Source organism: Phaethon lepturus, unplaced genomic scaffold, assembly GCF_000687285.1.
Source record: "Phaethon lepturus isolate BGI_N335 unplaced genomic scaffold, ASM68728v1 scaffold19282, whole genome shotgun sequence".
In the NCBI taxonomy this organism is placed as follows: Eukaryota; Metazoa; Chordata; class Aves; order Phaethontiformes; family Phaethontidae; genus Phaethon; species Phaethon lepturus.
In genome coordinates, this window is record NW_010525879.1 from 323 (window position 1) to 12853 (window position 12531).

At 42.7% G+C, this 12531-nt stretch overlaps 1 protein-coding gene across 1 annotated transcript in view; it reads left to right on the forward strand.

Annotated features, from left to right (window-relative positions):
• Positions 1–3040: 3040 nt before the first annotated feature.
• Positions 3041–12531, forward strand: part of LOC104617550 (homeobox-containing protein 1-like) — a 47172-nt gene continuing 37681 nt past the window's right edge. Inside the window, exon 1 of the mRNA XM_010282901.1 lies at positions 3041–3122. The gene's annotated coding sequence lies outside the window, so the exon portion shown is untranslated. The remainder of the gene's footprint in view (positions 3123–12531) is intronic.

The window sequence follows — 12531 nt, forward strand, 5'->3', positions numbered from 1 at the left end:
CATGGAGGGTGGCTTGGCAACTACATCAGCCAATTTCCTCAGGACTCAGGGATGCATCTTGTCAGGTCCCATAGACTTGTGCATGCTCAGGTTCCTCAGGTGGTCTTGAACCTGATCTTCTCTTATAGCAGGAGGGACTTTGCTCCTCCAGTCCCCATTTCACAGTCCATCCACTCAAGAGGTGTGGGAAGAGACTCTCAGTGAAGAGTGAGGCAAAGAAGTCACTGACTACCTTGGCTGCCTCCTCATACATTGTTATCAGTCTTGCTCATCAAGGGGGGTGCGCTTTCTTTGACCTTCCTTTTCTGGCTGACCTACCTGTAGAAGGCTTTCTTATTCTTTGCATCACTTGCTAAGTTCAGCTCCAGCTGTGTCTTTACCTTCCTGACCCCATTCCTACGCAACTGGGCAGTGTCCCTATACTCATCCCAGGATACCTATCCCTGCTTCTACTGCCTGTGCATTTCCTTCTTACCCTTTAGTTTGACCAGCAGGTCTCAGCTCAGCCATGCCAGTCTCTTGCCTTCCTTTTCTGATTTCTTACACCCTTGCTAAGTGTCAGCTCCTTATCCGTCCCCAGGAAGAGCTCCATCCACTCCAGGTGGTCACTGACATAGAGGGTGACACCCCTTCCTCGTCTCCACTGCCTGTTCTTCCTAAAGAGCCTGTATCCTTCCATTCCAGCGCTCCAGTCACAGGAGCCATCCCGCCATGTCTCTGTGCCAATAAGCATAGCCTTGCACATGTGCACACAGCTCTTAGCTCTTGCTTATTGCTTGTGCTACGTTCATTTCATAGAATCATTAAGGTTGGAAAAGACCTCTAAGATCATAAAGGCCAACCATCAACCCAACGCCACCATGCGCACTAAACCATGCCCCGGAGTGCCACATCTACACGTTTTTTGAACACGTCCGGTGTTGGGCCCCACTGAAGGTCACTTACTAGCTGGAGTGGCTGGAATTCCTTTGTGCTGCTCTTCAGGTGCTCTCATATTGACCTGCGATCCTTCTCCAGGCTCTGGGCATCTGTCATTGGCACTGGCATCAAACTGGTAGGACTGGGATGGACTGAGGTTCTCATTCCTCCGGCAACTTCAGTTTAAAGCCCTCTTCACCAACTTGGCAAGCCGATGACCAAAGAGGCCCTTCCCCTTCTCTGACAGATGGACCCCATCAGCCCCCAGTAGACCAGGTTTCTCAAAGCGAATCCCATGGTCCAAGTAGCTGAACCCCTGACTCTGGCACCAGTCCTGTAACCATTTGTGGATTTGCCAGATTCAACTGGCCCTCTGTGGGTTTCCAGAGCTCTACACAAGCAGTAACAAAGTCTTACCTGCTCCTCTATGGAATAGGATGCTGTTAGTTCTCTGCTACAGGCTCGCACTGCTTGTCCAGAACAACGTAGCTGGTAGCATGTTTAGGATGGTTGTCTCTGCACGTCTCCTTCTCCACTACTTCATACCAGTTGTATTTTCCTCCTTCCATATATAGGGGGAGTGGGGAATCTGCTTGGTTAATGCTTTCCACTGGGATCTGCAGAGCGTGTATGTTATCTGTTTATAGTTTGTGGCAGGGATTGACTCCGGGATTTGCACAGTCTGCAGATTAGCGCAGGAAAATGCAAAGAATAAAGAAGAAGCAGAAGTCTTTAGTGAGAGCCTGTGAGTGGTTGTTTTTTTTTTTCCAGACTGACCTTCCTTTACTTTTAGCTGCTTCCTTTTCAGCATTATGGCAAAGATTAAAAGAGGGGATTATGACACTGAGGATGAAAGTCAGAGTCAGTGGGCTTGATAACAAAAAGAAGTAAGAGGAAAGGCCAAATGTCTCAAAACAATTTTGGTCATAATGTTGGAATGTCTGTTTTTCTCCACAATTGCAACATTTATGAAGTACCTACCAGAGAACTAGGGTCCATAAGCTCCAGGATGAAAATATGTTTGCAGTAGTTTGGAGATTTCAGGTAAAGGTGTGGCCTTTGCGGGAGAGGGTTAGAGATGAGTAGGAAAAGCTGATCAACCTCATTTACTGTTGGTTGCAGGATAATGGAATAATGTAGGAAGGTGGTTAGTATAGAAGTATGCAGGAGTCCCCATTGCTGAAGTTTAATTGTTCCCAATTGAGTTTTGGATTCCTATGCAATAAGTCTTAGGTAATGCTTTTAGTGCTTATTTAAACTGAAGCTACTTTTATTTGCAGGCATATGGAGGATGAGTGTTGGGTGCAGAAAAAAAGTGAACCCACAACATCGCATTTATTTTGCACTTAACACTTGCAAACTTGAATGCTGCTGGGGCAGGAGGGGAGAAGGGCAAGGGAAATTACCAAATAATAAAGCCTAATAAACTCTGGTTTTAATTGCCTTTCTCAGAAAGAGAGGGAGGAAGAGGAGGGAAGAGTGTGTGTTTACTGCAGTTGAAATTTGCTGCATATCACAGTCCCTGTGCAACCTCCAAATTATTTTCTTTTTAGCACAATTTCAGTCCCTTCCAAACTATCTTTCAACACCTTTTAAAAATCATACAAAGGCTTTAAATAACTGGCACTTTTTCATTCAGTGCAAGCTGTGGTCTAAGGAGGTAGGGGTGGGGGAATGGAATCTTTCCTCCTTTGGGTCTTCTCTTTGAAAGGCTGGAGAAGGTTTGTGTATGTATATTCACTTCTGTAGCTAACAATGCAGACCCTGCTATCCTTTATTTTTTATTTTTTGCCTCATTTTTATGACTGAGGTTTTTATGCTGGTATGAGAGATTTATTGATCCCTGTGTAATGAAACTTTGTACATTCCATATGGCAGTGCTGCACCTACTATGAATTATATAGGACATGAGTCATCCATTCTGCTGCTAGGGTACTTTGATCAAACGTGACACTTGTTAAAAGAAGTGTCCGCTGGTGAGGCACTTTGAGTATTTTAATGCCTGCTTTCCCCACTCCTTGTTCCCTAAATAAAGGAAATAAAGCCATTTTGCATCTTCAAAGTGCAATTTGTTCTGTCCGTCTTTTTGGGTGTTCTCTTGTTTTTTTGTTTTGGTAGGAGGGACAGCAGTGTGATAAAGGAGGAAATCAAAGCCTTCCTAGCCAATCGGAGAATTTCCCAAGCAGTTGTTGCACAGGTAACAGGTAAGAGCTTGGGGAGTCCTTTCTTCGTTTTGGGAAGCTATGTCTAACTGCTGTCTGTGCATGGTGCAGATGTTGGAATATTGCTTGACTTTCTGCATTGCAGTGCAGATCTGTCAGCTTAGTCATGATAATGTATGCCTTTGATTTAAGACCCATTGTCCCGCACATCATGGAACTTCCCCAGTGAATCACTTTTTCTTTTTTTTCTTTTTTTTGTAGCTTGTGCTAGCAGATTTTATTTTACAGCATTATAATAGGCCTGGAGTTCGTATCTTAAAATAAAAACGGTTTTCCTTAATTCTTAAATTGTTCGTTGAGTGCGGCAAATAGATGCGTATCTGCATCTCTGTGTGTGCAGAGAGATATATAAAATATGTATTTATATTATAAAATATATATGAAAAGTCAGGAGACTCAGCTATAGCTGGTATCACTACATCCATAAGTCGGATTATGATGGTTTGTTGTATTTCAGTCACTTGCCTTTGAGTCACGATTAATGGAAATCAGATGTGAGGTTGAGGGGATGACCATATAGGTCAGATTTTACCTAGAAAGAGTAGTAGTTCTCTTTTTGCCCCCTGCACTGTACCTTCTCTCTTTCACATTCAGGACAAGTGAACAGACTGCCGTGATACCACTTGCTCCTTGGGTGGGTTTCCAGAGCTCTACACAAGCAGTAACAAAGTCTTACTGCTCCTCCACAGGGTAGGGTGCTATAGTTCTCCTTTACAGGCTCACACTGCTTGTCCGGAACAGTGTAGCTGGCAGCATATTTAGGATGAAGATTTGATGGTAAAATAGAGATAGTTCAATCCCATGTTATATCTATAACATTTATTCATTTTTAAACTGAAGCTTGGCTAAAGATCTTGAAACAGATCGTTTTTAAGGTTCCTTCATGACTAGGAATGCCAAACCAGCAGGAGGGAAGTTGTTCTTTTATGGTAGTTCCAGTATTTGAAATGTCATAAGAACCCATCTGTCTGGGAGATCTGGGTTTGCAGACATGCTAGCTAGCAGTTGAGGTAGGCAGGCAGAAACGGGTGTTTGAGCCATGGAGCCAAGAATTCCTTTCACGTCTCCAACTCCTCTCTGTGATCTTGGTCAAAATTACTTCTCCTTCCCTGCTTTTAATTTCAGCTGTAAAATCATGAGATTAACATTTTGTATAACTCTAGGAATATTGTTAGCATTATCAGATGTGTTAGCAGTAGTACTTCAAAAATTAAATGCTAAGTCTAGTTCCTTAAATTGTACCTGAACTCTGACGTTTTGGTAGTTACTGGGTCACTCCCCTACTTTTGTGCAGTCCTTGCCTGAATATAGCCCTGTAGTAACACATCTCTGAATTAACCTCTGCGTAGCACCCTTCACATCTACCAGCAAGTCAAACTAGTTTCCCCTTCAAGAGAAGTAATGTGAAGAGGAAAAAATTGCAGAAAAAGTGTTTCCAAAACAAGGTTTTTTGTGGGGTTTTTTTGTTTGTTTGGTTGGTTGGTTGATTGGTTTTTTTTTTTCTTGGCCAGGCAGATTACTGCATGCAGGGTCATTGAATCAGAATCACCACACCAAATCTAAGAGAGAATGTATATCAGTAAAAGCAACTGATCTAATTCTAATGAGGTGTCTCGGTGCATGTCTTGATAACCCCAGCAGGCAGACTGTAGTAAAGTTAAGACCAGTCTCTTCACACCTGACCATTTTGCTCCTTCCATCCTCAACCTACTCTCTTGGATTTCAGTTGTTGAAGCAATGAAGTTGCCATTTAGCCTTTGGGAGTTTTCACTGTCTTTGCTAGGCTGTTTCTCCTAGGAGTAAACAGCACCATCCACTTTGTACACGGTTGACTAAATTTCACACCCATCCCACTCAGCCCAACTGCGTAACATGGCAGGAAATGCAGAATGTACTTTCTAGCCTATCAGTGCGACAGAACAAATACTGAACTAATGGCACTGTGTTATTTTCATGTTTTCAAGCCAAATCATGGAAAACCAGATAGATCTAAAGGTTAAATGGCTACGTCCTTTTGCAACTGACCCAGTAGTGTTTCTATGGACCTTTCAAATAAGAAAAGAAAGTGATATTTTGCACATGATGCTGTTTCTCAAGAAGAGATAGCTGCAAGGCTTGTGCTGCACTGTGACACACCAGTCTTTTCCCCCCACTTCCCTTTGCAGTTGAACTGTGTCATCTTCCATATGCTTGGTGGGAAGGTCTACGGGAGCTGATTCATTTCAAATATAACCCATTTCATTCAAATATAGCCTTGTGTATGCAGATGCGTAATACTTACGTGCCACTATGAAGTACATAGTTATGGCTTATCTGAACGGAATAGTAAATCTCAATAAGATGTTAGAGGACCAGATTAAAGAGTGTACTCAGCACTACTGGGGAGAGACATCAGCTTCCTTTCAAAAGCACAGTACAGTGAAGAGTGACTGAAAATAGCTTGGGGCAGAGACACAGAGCAGAAAGCATGTATCCCAGGGCTCTCACTTCCAGAGTTGTCTTAGGCCTGATGAGTGCTACTTGACTTCTGTATTCTTCAGATGTATCCAACATCCCTTCCCATTCAGCTGTGAAACGGGCTCCCAAGGAAGGCCTGGAAAGCATTTTTGGTTCATTAAGCAAGCAGTTTGTATAGGCAGAGGTAATGCTTTGCAGAATGTATCATAGAATCGTAGAATGTTTAGATTGGAAGGGACCTTAGAGATAATCTAGCCCAGCCCCCTGCCATGGGCAGGGACACCTTCCACTAGACCAGGTTGCTCAAAGCCCCATCCAACCTGGCCTTGAACACTCCCAGGGATGGGGCATCAACCACCTCTCTGGAACCTGGGCCAGGGTTTCACTACCCTCATTGGGAAAAATTTCTTCCTTCTATCTAGTCTAAATCTCCCCTCTTTTAGTTTAAAACCATTACCCCTTGTCCTGTCACTACAGGCCCTGCTAAACAGTCTGTCCCCATCTTTCTCCTCAGCCCCTCCAAGCCCTGGCAGCTGCACTAAGGTCTCCCCGGAGCCTTCTCTGCTCCAGGCTGAGCCCCCCCAGCTCTCCCAGCCTGTCCTCCCAGCAGAGCTGTTCCAGCCCTCGGAGCGTCGCTGGGGCCTCCTCTGGCCCCGCTCCAGCAGGTCCATGTCTCTCCTGTGCCGAGGGCTCCAGAGCTGGACGCAGCCCTGCAGGGGGGTCTGCCCAGAGCGGGGCAGAGGGGCAGAACCCCCTCCCTCGCCCTGCTGGCCACGCGGCTTTGGGGGCAGCCCAGGACACGGGTGGCTTCTGGGCTGCGAGCGCACATTGCTGGCTCATGTTGAGCTTCTCACCCACCAGGACCCCCAAGTGCTTCTCGTCAGGACTGCTTTCAATCCATTCTGCACCCAACCTGTATTTGTGCTTGGGATTTCCCCAGCCCATGTGCATATGATCCCAAATGGTATCATATCTTAGTATTTACACACTTAGTCTTACTGTTAAAGCGGTTTGATAAATAATTCAGTAAAATAAAGAGGAAAAATAGATAAATAAAATCCAAACAGTGGTCAGTAGCAGATGGAGTAGGAGAGGACCATAGGAGTGAACTTGCACCTTTTCAGGGTACTGTTCAGCCTCTAGTGATCAGTGTCCTCTTTATTGTACTGCACTTGAGATGGAACCTTGTTCTGGCCAACGAACAGGCTGTGAATGAGGGCAGTTCTGCAAGAACAGATCAGCAACCCACAGAGGCTGGGGTGCTTACAGCCTCCACCACCATTTGTTGTAATACACACATAGCAAGCTGTTTCTGGAGGCTGCAGTGCAGGTGTTGGGCATATTTCAGTTGCCCATCCACTGGCTACCACCCTGAATCAGCTGGAAGGCATTTGTTTAGCACTTGAAATAAAGGCGGAATAGCATGACCTCAGCTTTTAGTGTTCACCTCTGCTGCCCAGGGAAGAGAGGCAAGAAAGAAATTAAAAATTTATGACTGGCTTTGTCCAGGAGGAGAGTTGTTTGGCTTGGGTACCCATGCTGTCAACTCCTCTCCTTTCAATCTCTACAAATTTCTTTACAACTCTAAAAAGTTGTGTGTGTGTGTAATGGGAGGGGAGAATGTCATGGACGGGGGAAGGACGTAATAGTACATCTGAACAGCAATATTAGACCTTTACTTAGGAACCTAAAACCTTACTTGCTTTTCTTAATTATGGCTGAGTTTGAAGTTGGCCAAATTGGACATAGAAGTGATGAACTTGAGCTAAACCAATGTGTTTGCATGTCTTCAAATTGCAGGTCTTGGATTAGCGGCTGGGGAGCGTAATGTTTATGACCACATTTGTCCCCATTTTATGTCTTGTGTTCTGTCCTTGGTGCAGGAACTTCCACTGCAACTTCTGCCCCTTTAAACTTTCATTTTGCTAATCGTTCAAGTCACTTATGATTTCATTCAGAAGTATCCTTCTCCTTCTTCTCATCTTAATTCTAATCTTGCAGTGCACTTAACAGAATATACACTCCTACATCGGCCACAATCCTACAAAGCACAATAAGCAGCCTTGTATTTACAGACTCTGCAGCAGTAAACGGCTTTTGCTTTTGTTTTTCCTGTGCTGCAGTGCAATGGGATGGGAAGTGATGGAGAGGGAGGATACATGAGAGAGGAACGCAGAGCTGAAGGTTAAATTCAGCTGTTGCAGTAGAACAATTTTTTTTGCTCTCTCAGTCTTTATAAAATTACCAGAAACTTTAAAAGTCATTTAGATAATGAATCTGACAGGGAAAATTAAACCTGGAAGACATTCTACAGGGCTGCCTTGTGTACTGAGAGAAGAGGGCAGGTTGGAAAATAGTAACAGAGTATTAAATGGTGACTTGAAAATAAAGGAATGATTGATAAGAAGCAAAAACCTAGCATAACACTTATTAGTGCTGGTCCTAAATACAGGAGCAGCTTTTTATAGAAACTTTTTTAATGGTGTCTGTAATAAGATAAACAAGAAGCACTTGGGTTGGGCTCTGTATAAATAATCTCCTACTGATAAGAAAAATGACAGTATAAACAGGAGCTAATAATAGTTCCTGCTGAATTTCCTATCTTGTTATTTGAAGCTCCTTTTAACATAGCTGCAGCTTACCCAGGGGTAGCTATTTAGCCCTACATGTGGCAGGTGAGATGCCAAATTTTTATCAGCAGTAATTTGAAGTCATGTGCTGCAATTTGTTTTAATTGCCACCAGCATTGTATCTGGGTACCAAGTAAGTTATGGTTAGAAGAAAAAGGATAGAAAGATAAATGTGAACTTATTAAGAGATGTTGTCTCTTAGCTTCCAAATGTAGATGGGAGGTGGAGGAGACGTTTTCAGAAACTAACGTCTTTCTGTTATGTACTACAGCAAAGGAGAGAGGGAGGAGTATATATAGATGAACCCTTTGCAGCCAGGCTAAATCCAGGCATTGATGGATGATGCCTCTGTGAGGTTTGGAAATCCTACCTTTTCCAGTTTTTTACACATAGGGAGCGAAGGAACCGAAAAACCTTCCTTTCCTGAGGTCACAGTGGAAGCAGTCTGGTGCAGAGCAGGAATTTGAGGTCAAATTTCTCAGTTCTTAGGCTAGTACCATAAAAACTAAATCACCATTTAAAAAAAAAAATTGACAACGATAAAATGCAGAGGTCTTTTGTGGTTTTGGTTTTGTTTTTTTTTTAATTCTTAACACACAGAGCTTTCCACTGTGCAGTTCTGCTAACCTTCCCAATTATTCTGCTGGTACAATTCAGCCCTGTCCTAGTCTCTCTGTACTAATTGATATGAGATCTTCAGGACTTAGCTTTATATTATGCTAAACACACACAGCATCTAGCGCAGTGGATGCAGCCTTGAAGCGCTGCTGTAACATAAATAAAATCCCTTAAGGTTTGGAACCTACACACAGGGGTGCTGAGGAAATGCAGATACAAAGTGAAACTTAACGAGTTCCATTGTGAAAAGAATTCAGAAAATTACTGAATTACTGATCACCTGAAATGGCAAGAAGCTAGATTTTGAAAAACATTTTCTTTCCTTTTTTTTTTCTTTACACTCATGACAACACAGGGAAAGATTTGTTTTTCTATGATTTTGATCTTTCCAGGTTTCCTGTAAACAAGCTTTGCTAATCTCTTAAATTGATAGATGTCCTTTGCAAGCACGTATTATATGAATCTAGGACTTTGCTTACAAACTGAAGAATTAAAACGCAGTCAGTTCCTTTCTTCTCCAAATCTGACATATTCCAGGCGCTTCTGAAAATCTCTCCTGAAAGAAACATTAAAGAAATGCAAAGCAGAGTCACTGAACAAACCTACCTGTGAAGGTGAAAACCAGTTACCAAAGACTTGATGAGTAGCAGTTTTGAGCGTTACGAGTGGATTTGTACTGCAGATAGCAGTTGCCTTCTCTTGATGATACATTTTGCCATTTCTTTTGTGTATTTGAAAGGGAAGCTTTTTCCCCAAATAATTTGTGTCGCAGAGAGCAGCGCTGGCCAGAAAAGCGTGCGTGTCCTGTCCTTATTTTGTTTATAATTAGGAAGTGTAACCTGCTGTGGGAATGAGTGATGTGTGACACAAGAAGTCAACATTTGAATTGCTATAATCCTTTGTGATTACCTCTTCTTTCGTCAGTATTTTCTGTGAGAAAACTAGTTGTGCTCATTACAATGTGTTCGTGTCCCTGCTGATGCTGAGCCCAGAGGATGGCAGTCTTCCTTGAGGTCTGTGGTTCAGTTTGAGAGCGAATTTCCTCAAGACAGCTGGATTTTCAGTACTCCAGAGAACTTACCTCATTAATCTGCTTCTGGCAGCAGGATGATCTCTTTTTTTCCTGCCAGTGCAATTTCCTTAAGTAGCATGATTACAGACAATGTGAGAGGATGGTACTGGTGGGAGTACTGGTCATCGTCCCTATGAGTCAGCTGTGTAAAACCCACTTGAGGTGCAAGAAACTCTGACATGACAATTTGGAGGTTTTGTGTTTGGGGTTTTTTAATTGAAAGGAGTGAAGAATGGGTTTGTGATTAAGATGCTGTATCGGGATCTAGGAGATCCTGGATCAGTTCATCTGCTACAGATCTTGAATCAGTCATGCTGCTGGAATATACAGTTTTGGGGCCTGTAAACCAAGCCAAGGTGCAGATGAAAGAAATTTTATATCTTAAAAACAAAAAGAGGATGAGAGGTATAGGTAGAGGAAACTTTTAAGAAACTCAGCTCTCATTACAGATCTCTGAAACAAGGAAAGAGAATGATAAAAACCAGAAACGAATGATAGGAAATGGGACTTAAAAGGGTCTCCTAGAGGTCATCGACTACATTCCTATGACCAAAAGCAAGACCAGCTGCCTAAGCCATACCTGACATGGTCTCTGGCTTTGTAGCATTGCTATAGAAGTCTGCTAGCCAAAAAGCAAAAAGGAGTTTTGGGCTTTTTGCTAATGCGAAAAGTGCTACGGACTGCAGTGCTGTTCTTGAGATACCGTAGTGAAATAATAATGTACTGCAAATTTATAGCGCTTTTGTTGAATCTGTGCATCTCTGTGTCCTTTACAAAGCTCCATTTTGTAGAAACGACTTCATAAACTGTGAGGACTCACAATGAGTCAAGGATGGACATGGCAGTACACAGCTTGAATCTTTTGGCTCCTGCTCCTTTGCTTTCTCTCGAGCACATTGTCTGAAGTGGCTAACATCTGTACCACTTTGTGACAGTATCAGGAAGCCTCTTGAGCAGAATTTGGATTTTCCACTATACGGCTCTTGTTGAAGATACTTAATCTCTATTTATAATTTTTATCTAATAATGCTTTGTATTTATATCTTACGTTGTTATCCAAACGCTCCGCAAACACTAATTCACTGCAATAAGTGTAAGTGGACTGTAGTAAACAAGTAAATTAATGGTGCTGTTACTCATTGATTAATAGGAGCTATGCAGCCAAAAGCAGTGAGACACAAACATTTGTCCCACAGCACTGTGTTAAAGAAATGGCTTTTATAAATCATAATAGTAGGTAAAGCACTGCACATTTTCGAAACTTGGTCTTTCCACTGGTGATCAGCCATCTAGATCGCATGATTTCAACTCGACTGAAGCCTTATTTTGGGCTGGAGAGTTTTATCAACTTCTCTTGACTTCTTTTGATACTAACTTGCATGCTCCCATAGTTACTTGGTGTAAACTTGGCAGAATCTCAGGTTTGTGCTTGGTTGAATAATTCCACTTCCCTAGTAGTATAAATTCAATTACATATCCTAATGTGGGCCCTGGGGGTAGTCAACTTTTGACTGCCCCAGCTGTTTCTGAACTCTTTCAGTTATGGGGCAAAGGCAGTCTCTGGGAACGAGTGTTAAGAAGATCAATAAACGTATGAGAAACCAAACCAAATCAGGCTGTGTTTTGTGGGCAGAGCTCTGCTGAGTAGCAGTAAGCTTCCGTACTCGAAACAAAACACACCTATGGCTTTTCCCCAGGACAATTAAAACTTCATAGGCTCCGGAATTATGTATAAGGAAGAACAGTTCAGAGCATAAACCCCGTGATTTTAAAAATCTGCTTGGAGTAAGCCCACCTGAATACGATACCCAAGAGTCAGGTTTAATCATTCTAAAGTTAACTAGCTTCAGTGTTCAACGCAAGGAAAAAAAGCATAGTAAACCCCCTGTATTAGAAGTGGTAACACTACAGGGGGTTGTTTTTCATGAGTTAAATATGATTATGAGATCTTACAAAACCTTGATGCATCTCGAGAGGGGAGAGGTAGTTCAGTTTCCATGTGAAAACCAGCTTCTTACCTGCCTTGGTGTTATCACCAAGCAGGTGGTGGCACAGGTGGTGTTCAGCAGTATATTGTTACTTGGAGCACCTCCTAAAACTTGAGTTCTCAGGAGAGTTTAGATGTTGTTAACCCTTTCTGATCACTGAAGACCCTTGTGGAAAGCACAGGGAGTCCTCCTACCTGAAGTACTGCTTTGGTTATTCAGCAGACTATGTATTTTTGGAGATTTTCAAATGAATCTACAGTTCACCTCCTGGTGCACTTTTAAACCTCTTGCTTTATTTGGTTTCTCTTCTTCTAATCACTTCTCTTCCCTTTCTGCATTGATCCTTCATTCAGTGTCATGCTGTGGAAATAACTGTATTAACGTCTAGGGGTTTTTCCCCTTTTACTGTTTTCTTAGAAGTCTTGCTTTACAAACTCCGGAACTTTTGGTCACTAATCTTGCCTGGATGCCTAGAGCTTGAATCCTGCTTTGCAGCTTTTGCTTTTGCAACTGCCCTTTCCGTTTTGTTTTCTGGCTGTTGCTAGAGCTGCTGATAGCTGGCTTGTTCCATTTCTGGGCTGATTTAATCTATATCACACAAACTGTTTCTGTGTTTATCTCCCATC